The sequence below is a fragment of the Pinus tabuliformis genome, chromosome 6, assembly GCF_031772625.1.
Source record: "Pinus tabuliformis cultivar Carrire ecotype Pingquan chromosome 6, CPIR1, whole genome shotgun sequence".
Classification (NCBI taxonomy): Eukaryota; Viridiplantae; Streptophyta; class Pinopsida; order Pinales; family Pinaceae; genus Pinus; species Pinus tabuliformis.
In genome coordinates this window covers 156,026,116-156,034,230 of record NC_142292.1, presented here as the reverse complement: position 1 = coordinate 156,034,230, position 8,115 = coordinate 156,026,116, and positions in this window count along the sequence as shown.

Here is an 8,115-nt window from a genome sequence, read left to right as displayed (position 1 = left end):
CAACCAAAGGAGGCCAGAAGGACCTAGACCTTACCATCAGGGGATGCAAGGGACACCCCAAGCTTATTACAGCCCCAACCAATCTACTCCTATGCTTTCCTGGGGTCCCCTTGCTCATCCTTCCTGGTCTATGCCTACTCCATGGTCTTACCCACCTCAATACCATACTCAACCCACTACTCATTCGTATCACTCACATTCCCAGCCACAGCCTCAGTGGAATGCACCTCAATCGGGGTGGAGAGCCTAGTACAATACTCCTCCCGCCATTTTGCCTCCACCACCAGCTCAACCACAACCATTACCTCCTGCTCCTCCAAGGTAACCTCAAATGCCTGCTCAACCGAACCCGAACCCCAACAACAGACAGGCCCAACAGGTATATTCTGGGGAAACATCATGCCCCACCTATGCTGTGGAGATCCAGGAGATCAATCTGCGATCTGGAAAGACTCTTCCGGATCGCCAACCTCCTCTCCCAGAGGACGAGGAAGATAAACAGGAAAGTGAACCAAAGGCTATTCCACCCTTTCCTAAGAGACTAATAGCCACCACACAACCCAACCCAGAGGAGGACGAGCTTCTGGGAGAACTCAAACAGTTGTGTGTGAAAATACCACTTCTCCAAGCCATCAAAGATGTACCGATATACAACAAACTGGTTAAGGAAAAGTGTTTCAGACACCCAGGCAGGCGAAAGAGAGATGCTTCAACCATCAATGTCATAGGACAACTGTCTGATCTTATGTTGGGACAAGTCATCTGCCCAAAGTATCTAGATCCTGGGAGTCCTGTAGTAGATGTCCACATCAATGGCACCATCATACCTCACACCTTGATTGATCTGGGGGCTGCCATTAATGTGATGACCAGAGATACCATGCTCAAACTCAACCTTCAGGGTTCCTTGAGAAAGACCTCGATAGTCCTACAACTAGCAGATCGCTCCACCGTGACTCCCGAAGGGATTGTAGAGGATGTCTTGGTCTCTGTTGACTCTTGGGAATACCCTGCAGATTTCTTGGTTCTGCAACCAAAGGCAAAGCTTACTGGATACCCTCTTATTTTGGGAAGGCCTTGGTTAGCCACTGCAGATGCTTACATAAGCTGTCGTGCAGGAAACATGACCATCAAAAATGGTCCTATGTCCAAGTAGCTAGTCCTATACCCTCTTGCCCAACCCTTATTAGAGCATGACTTACCACTTTGGTTGGAGGAAGGAGAAGAAGACGAGGTGTACTCAGCACCTTTGTGCACCCTAGACACCACTAGGGGAGATCCCCCAACCGAGGATGATTTGATTGAGACCTTGATCCAGAATCCACTTCCCAGTGCACTGTCCTTAGAGGAATTGGTGGAGGATGCCCAAGCCAGCACCTTAGTGGACCTTTGTGTGACCAACCTTGTCACTCCCAGAGTCAAAAATGTGGAGTTCGGCCCTGAGAGAACGTTAAATATCAGCTCCTCCCTATCTCCTTCCCAGGAAAAGGAGCTGTGTAGTCTGTTGGCCAGTCATCTAGATGTTTTTGCTTGGAGCTATAAGGAGATGAAAGGAGTCCATCCTTCGATCTGTACCCATCACATCTACATAAAAGAAGACTGTAAACCGGTTAGGCAACCCCAGAGGAGAATGAATCCAGCCCTTAAGGACATCGTCAAGGAAGAATTGCAAAAACTGTTGGATGCCGGATTCATTTACCCCATCTCGGATAGCGAATGGGTGTCCCCTTTGGTGTTGGTTCCCAAGAAAAATGGGAAGTGGAGAATCTGTGTGGACTACTGAGAACTGAACAAAGCTACCAAGAAAGACCATTTTCCTCTACCATTCATAGATCAAGTGTTGGACGAACTGGCAGGAAAGAAGTTTTTTTCTTTCCTAGATGGGTTTAGCGGGTACACCCAGATCCAAATCAGCCCAGAAGACCAAGATAAGACCACCTTCACTTGTCCTTGGGGTACCTTTGCTTACCGAGCTCTTCCCTTTGGACTATGCAATGCTCCTGCCACCTTCCAAAGAGCCGTCTTGAGCATCTTTTCTGAGCTGGTCCATGATGCGGTGGAAATCTATATGGATGACTTCACCCCTTATGAGTCCAACTTCCAGGAAGCATTGTCCAATCTGGGAAAAGTCCTAACCAAATGCATTGAGATGAACCTATCCCTTAGTCTTGAAAAATGTGAATTCTTGATGACTGAAGGGACCGTGCTGGGCCATACCATTTCTTGCCAAGGGCTGCAGGTGGATCCTAACAAAATTGCTCTCATCAAGAAGGTTCCACCTCCTCAGAAGGTAAGAGATGTCCGAAGTTTCTTAGGATTAGCAGGGTATTATAGGAGATTCATTAAAGACTTCAGCAAGCTAGCCTCGCCATTGTTTGGCCTCTTGGCAAAAGATGTGGAGTTTAAATGGACTGACGATTGTCAGAGGGCTCTGAATGAATTAAAGGACAAGTTGGTGTCTGCCCCAATCTTGAGAGGTCCAAACTGGGCCCTACCTTTCCACATCCACACTGATGCCTCGAACAAAGCCATAGGGGCAGCCTTAGGACAAGTTGAACAAAAACTTCCATATGCCATTTACTTTGTTAGCAAAAACTTATCCAAGGCAGAACTGAACTACACTGTAACTGAGAAAGAATTCTTGGTCGTGGTCCATGCACTGAACAAGTTCCGACATTATATCACTGGCTATCAAACATTTGTACATACTGATCATGCTGCAATTAGATATTTAATGAATAAACCAGATGTGAATGCTCGTATTATTAGATGGTTACTTTTGTTGCAGCAGTTTGATTTGACTATCGTTGACAAGCCAGGTAAAGAAAATGTTGTTGGTGACTTTTTGTCTAGATTGGATTTATCTACAGATGAGGATGGAACAATGGATGACCAGATGCCCGATGAACATCTGTTTGCTATTTTAGTACTCTCTCCATGGTTTGCTGATATAGCAAACTACCTTGTTTCAGCACAGTTCCCTCCGCACCTATCCTCAAGAGAGAAGAGCAGAATCGTCAGAAAAAATGCCTCATTCACTTGGATCGGGGGCAACCTGTTCAAGCTTGGCCCTGATCAGATCTTAAGGCGTTGTGTAAGGGAGGATGAAGTCTTTGATATCCTCCTCACCTGTCATGATGGGCCTTGTGGAGGACATTTTGCAGCAAACAGGACTGCCTTCAAAATCCTGCAGGCAGGCTATTATTGGCCCACGCTTCATCAAGATGTCAGAAGGTATATCAGCCAATGTGACTGATGCCAAAGGATGGGGAAACCGACTCAAAGGGATGAAATGCCTCTCCAACCTCAAGTGACTCTTGAGCCATTTGAGAAGTGGGGTATGGATTTTGTGGGTCCAATCAACCCTCCTTCGTGGCAAAGGTCTTACATCATTGTGTGCACAGACTACCTGACAAAGTGGGCAGAAACCAAGGCAATCAAAGCAGCGACAGAAGAAAAGGTGGCCGAGTTCTTAAAAGAAAACATCTTCTATAAATTTGGCTACCCAAGAGAGCTAGTCACCGATCAAGGAAGCCAGTTCACCTCCAACTTAATTGAAGACCTACTAGCTCATCACAAAATCAAGCGTAGGACTTCCACCCCCTATCATCCTCAAGAAAATGGGCAGGTGGAAGCCACCAATAGAGCATTGGAAGGGATCTTAACTAAGGTGGTGAGCAGCAGCAGGAAAGATTGGGCAGATCGCCTGGTTGAGGCCACATGGGCTTACAACACCACTTGGAAGACCACAACCGACTTCACACCTTATGAGCTGGTCTATGGGAAGAGAGCTTTGCTGTCAATTGAATTTGAGTACAAAACTTTGAGGATGGCAGCTCAGCTGGACCTAGATCTCAGCCATGCCCAACAAGAAAGGTTATTGCAGCTGAATGGACTGGACGAGCACCGAATGCAGGCCCTTCTCCACTCAGAAGTGGTTCAACTTCAGAGGAAGGTGTGGCATGACCAACACCTCAATGACAAACAATTTCAGCTGGGAGATTGGGCGCTGTTGTATGATTCCAGGCATAAAGATTTCAAGGTGAAGCTAAGAACCAGATGGCTAGGACCATATGCGGTGGAAAAGTGTAATGACAATGGATCTGTTCTTATTCGGACCATTGATGAGGAGGCCATCCCTATGCTTGTCAATGGGCATCGACTGAAGATCTACAGGAAACCTCTCTCAAGACAAGAATTCATCAAAACTGTGGAAAAATCAATGCTGGTCATAGAGAAGGGTTCTGCCTCTGTTTTGGGCACACCCTGAAGATCTTAAAAAAAAAAAAAAAAAAAAAAAAGGAAAAAATAAAGATCCTTGGGTGAAAACCTTTTTGAGGCTCCCAAGGCAGATGGTAGGGATGAAAACCTCATTGAGGCGCCCTGCTGTCTTTCAAAAAAAAGAGAAAAAAGGTTTGAAAAAGACCCTTGAGTGAAAACCTCTTTGAGGCGCTCAAGGCAGATAGTAAGGGTGAAAACCTCATGGAGGCGCCCCTGCTGTCTTTAAAAAAAAAAAAAAAAGGAACAATAAACAAAAAGAAAAAAAAAAACAGGGACAGCAAGTTCACGATGTGGCAATGCATGCAGGTTGCAGGTATTCTATGAAGGAAGAGAGGTCCCTCAACTCAAAGACAAGGGTCCTTATTATGCTACCAGGTGACCTCACCAGCACCCCCTTCGGAAACACTCATCTTCTCCAAGGTATGGGCACGATTTGATCACAATTTAGTCTCCTACAGGAGGCTACAAACTTTCTACAGGAAGTTCTGTATTTCTACAGGAAACTTCCTGTAGAAGTTTTGGACAACCCAGAACTAATTATGTGGGGAGATCTAACGACCGAGGTCCGGCATGGAGGCATGTAAGCTACTATTTTCTCCATCACACACTGCTGTCGCCTCTTTCTACCACCCCAGTTGCCATGCAAGGAAGAAACCTGCACAGTGAAAACAGAACACTGAATTATCAGAGGAAGCGCTTCTCAAATAAATGGAAAAAGATGCAGAGATACCATGCAATACTTATCCAAGGGCCCTGCGAGCGTGATCGTGATGCCACTGTCTTCACTGTTCAGCATGCACCCGAGGAGGAAAAACTGCTACAGGACATCCTACAGGAATCCCGTAGCAGTTCAGCCAGCTAGAGTGTACACCATTACATCGCCTGCAACATGCAATAATAAGCAGGCACATGCACCACCCGTAGCCAGGTAATAAGCATAGTAACCATCAGCAGCCTGCGGAAAGGAAGGACCTCCGGGCCTGTGCAAATAGCAGCAGCAAGAAAATCTAATCATCATCGTCCTGAAACCTGGAAAATCATGTCGCGGCCACACAAGTAAGTGCCTCGCCCTTTCTTTCGTCGAATTACATGAATAATACTTTGAAATGTTTGCAAGTATGAAATGAACGGGTTGAGCAGTTGTATGGCCATTCAACTGGCCACGACAACCAGTCAGATGGTCTAGTCGGATGTGTAAAATGGTGATCGTGGCAAGAAGAACGGGTAGTGGACACGTGAGAACCGTCCAGTCGGGGAGAAGCGCGTTTTAACAGAAATGACGGCGGCAAATCTGCGGGGAATGATGTAGCAGTCAGGGAACTTTCAGTGGAATAAGTAGATGACGTCGTCCAATGGTCCGGTAGGGACAGCTCACCCCCACGCCACGAATTCCGCCGGATTCAAATCTATCGGCTAGATCGCTACCCCACGCATTTATCATCAGTCGTTTAGAAGTCGAGTGAGCGTCCGAATTCCTCTGAAGCTCTTTACTCCAAGTCCTCGGCCTGTTCGAACATATGGTAGTGGCACAGAAGGCGCAGAACCACTGCAGTGCTCTCCAGAACCCGTGCGCTGCTTCTACAGGAAAGCTACGCTACAGGAAGCTCACTGCCACGAGGAAAATTGGGCTCTTCACGTCAAAGGTGGCGAATTGGAGAAGGTAAGCCTGACCTGTACCTCCCATGCAATTGGTTTCGAGGGTGGCGGAGTCGACGTTCTACAGTCTGATCATAAAAAAATTGCAAGTATTGTCTTTCGTTTGCATGAATTGTCGTCGAAGTGTATGTAAGGTTTTCTACAGGAGGTGATTTTTAAGGCTCATCTATAGATAGTGTTCGCGAATTTTGTGCGTGGCAGAGGCGTAATTCTACGCTCTGTCCCAAAAGGCTAATTTTGATACACACCCGCCACCTCCAGCTACATAGCAGGTTTTCACCGTGCCGGGTGGATTCATCAGAAAGGAACCGACCGACTCAAAGAAACTAAGGGAGAACCCTGAGGTGGCAGAGCTGTTCACTCATGCGCAATGGATGTCGTTCTGCGACAAACTTCAAGGATATGATGATGAGGTGGTAGAGGAGTTCTTGCGGGCTCTGAAGCCAAAATAAAAAACGCTAGCCACCGTCAATTTCAGGGGTTTGAGTCTCAGACTCACCCCACAGTTCATCAGCCGAGTCACTGAGCTCCCAATGGGGGTACCGTGGGACAAGGAGGAGAGGAAATTGGGCCAAAAGGCTAAAAAGGAGTTCTTCCCACCAGAGGAGCAATTCTCAGAGGATAAGAACGGGGTTCGCAAAACCAGCTTACTGCCACTTTGGAGTGAGGTCAGCCTCCAAATTATGAAATACATCACATGTGAAGGACGGTTTAGCATTGTGTATGGGTACCATTTCCAGCTACTCACTGAATTGAGACATCAGATGGACCTACCTGCAGAGAACAAACTAAGTATTCCCTACTTTCTACTGTAGTCTATGACTAAATGTGCCACTAAGTTGAGAGAAGGCACACCAGACCAGGTAGCTCATCACGGGCTCATTAAGCTCCTCCTGGAGGATGCACTCCACACATACAAAGTCCGTCTCTCGTGGGAAGCCTTTCGAAATCTGACTAAGGATGGCAATATAAAAATGTTGACCGAAGAGCTTGGTTCCTCCAGCAGCGAGGAGAAGGAGTCAGTACCCACAGAGAAGAAAGAGAAAGGCCAAGAACCCACGGCCAAAACACCGAAGAAAGAGAAAAAGGAGAAACAAGAGAAAAAGGTTGCCAAAGAGAAGGATGACAAATCCGTATTAACGCCCAGAGAGAAAAGATTGCAAAGTAGGGTGGACAGGACTGAGCCCGTCCACGTTAGTAAAGGCACCTCGACAGCAGCCTCGGCCAAGTCAAAAAGCAAAACACACTCAGCAAAACAGGCTAAAACAGTGCCACCTGTTTCTACAGGAAAACTAAAACCGGCTTCTACAGGAAACCAGAAATCAGCGGATAAAGGGCCTTCTACAAGAAGCCCTGAGAAAGGGAAATCCAAGGAAAAGAGAGCCGACATTCTTGCAAGGGAGGTAGCAGCCGTGCTGGCCGCCCTCAGTACACCTCCTAAGCCAAAGGAAAAGAGAAAGAGGGAGGCCCCTCTATATTTTAAAGCTAGGAGAAGTGTGAGAATCAAAACGGGCAAGCCACAGCCTCCATCCAGCAGCCCAATTACTATAGAGGATGCCCCTACTTTGCCCAGGGAGAGGTCCCCCTCAAAGATATCAGTCACCTATGAGAGGGGGAGCCCGAAGACAACCACGTGGAAAGAAAGAATGGATAGGTTGGCTTCAGAAGCCCGACTACAGGATGCTGAGGCCGCTCTACAGGAAACCTTAGCCCGGCTCAAGGAGACAGAGAGGATGGAGGGAGAAGCACCCTCATCACCACCAAGGGAAGATGAAGTAGAGCCACCAAGAGAAGAAGAGAAAGAGCATATTCCAGAGCCTAGTCCTCAGCCAAGTCTGAGCTCATATTATAATTTCTTAGAAGCTGGAAAAATTATACCACAGGAATTCACTGTGCTACTTTTCTTTGCATTGGAGGAAGAGAGAGGACAAACCCACACGTGGATGAAAATAGCCAAATCAAAAGGTGTGGCAGACATAGGCCCCTTGGAGGAACAACTCAAGGAGGCAAGGAAGGAATTAGCTATGGCTAAACACGTGGCAAATTGCCAGCGGGTGTTCCTACAGGAAGAGAACGAAAAACTTAGACTGCAGCTACAGGAGCTGAAAAAGGAAAAAGGCACATCCTCAGGGGACATCACAGCAGAACAGCAAGGCAGAGAAGGGCTACAAGTCAGTC